Source organism: Triticum aestivum, chromosome 4A (genome assembly GCF_018294505.1).
Source record: "Triticum aestivum cultivar Chinese Spring chromosome 4A, IWGSC CS RefSeq v2.1, whole genome shotgun sequence".
Classification (NCBI taxonomy): Eukaryota; Viridiplantae; Streptophyta; class Magnoliopsida; order Poales; family Poaceae; genus Triticum; species Triticum aestivum.
The window spans coordinates 7,267,092-7,268,667 of NC_057803.1; positions in this window are offsets into that span (position 1 = coordinate 7,267,092).

Sequence of the window (1,576 nt, forward strand, 5' to 3'; positions counted from 1 at the left end):
TCTTACATTTTATTCGTGGTTTTATTCTCGAAAAGTACTCGTAGTTTTATTCTTGCAAAATAGTTTCATACTTGTTTTAGGTAAAGCAAACGTCAAGTGTGCGTAGAGTTGTATCGGTGGTCGATAGAACTTGAGAGAATATTTGTTCTACCTTTAGCTCCTCGTTGGGTTCGACACTCTTATTTATCGAAGAAGGGTATAAACGATCCCCTATACTTGTGGGTTATCAACGCCCCTCTCCTTGGAGGAGGCGCTAAGGGCTGGCCGGCCCTCCCTCACCCCTATATAAAGAAGGGAGGGGCGCAGGGGGCAGGACACCCTTGCACGCTTGCCTCATCTCCCTCCCGTTACTCCTCCATCTCCTCCGCGTAGTGCTTAGAGTTCCGCTGCAATCACCACCACCAAGCCTTCGTGCTGGTCACAATCTCATCTACCTCCTATTCCCTGCTTGCTGGATTAAGAAGGAGAGGATGCCACCGAGCCGAACATGTGCTAAACTCGGAGGTGTCGCACGTGCGGTGCTTGGATCGGATTGGATTGCGACGTGAGTAAAACTACGTCAACCACGATCTTTAGATCGTTAACACTTTCGGTCTACAAGGGTACATAGACACACTTCCCTCTCTCGTTGCTAGCATCTCCATAGATAGATCTTTAAGTGTTTCGTGGGAAAAAAATGTTTTCCATACAACGTTCCCCATCAAGCGCATAGGGAAAGAGGAGCGCATCGCCAGATGGCTCTACATGATATCATCAAGGTCCAGGCCACCGCAACGGGTGGGTGTGACGGTAGTTTTCTGAAAATTAGTGACTAGGGCGGTTATCTATCCAAAGCTCTATAAGATGTTGAACACCACCATAATATCATCCTTAATGGGTGCAACAAAGATCGCGACATCGTCCACATAGAGGGATGTTCGAAAAAGTCTGCCCCACCCTCCAAGGTCATGGAGGAGGCCCCGCTCGGTTGCCAGCCGAAGCACCCGCTGAAGGGGGTCGATGACAATGACGAAGAGCAATAGGGAGAGCGGGTCACCCTGACGAAGACCTTTGACATGCCTGATTGGGTTCCCCAACACCCTATTCAAGAGGACCCTGGAAGTGGACATGGAGAGGAGTGCGGCAATCCAATCACGAAATCGCAAGGGGGAAACCACGCGTCTAAAGCAGGTCGAAGATGTAGTCCCAACGCACGGAGTCGAAGGCCTTCTTGATATCGAGCTTGAGGAGGAGAGACAGCTTCTTTCGCTGATGGAGCCATCGCGCATAGTAACATTAAGTTGTCTTGGATGCTCCTGTTTCTAATGAAGGCACTCTGGCATTTCAAACCAAGCCATCCATGTGAGGTGCAAGTCTAGTGGCCAAGGTTTTTGCGACAATTTTGCAATGGCGTGAATCAAGCTGATGGGACGGTAGTCCAGAATACTCTCCGCTCCCTCCTTCTTCCGTAGCAGCACAATGTTAGCTGAGTTGAGCCACTAAAGGTTGGTCGTCTGCAGATCTAAGAAGTTGTTCATGACCTTCGTGACATCACACTTGATAACTTCCCAACAACTTTTGAAGAACCCAGCGGTGA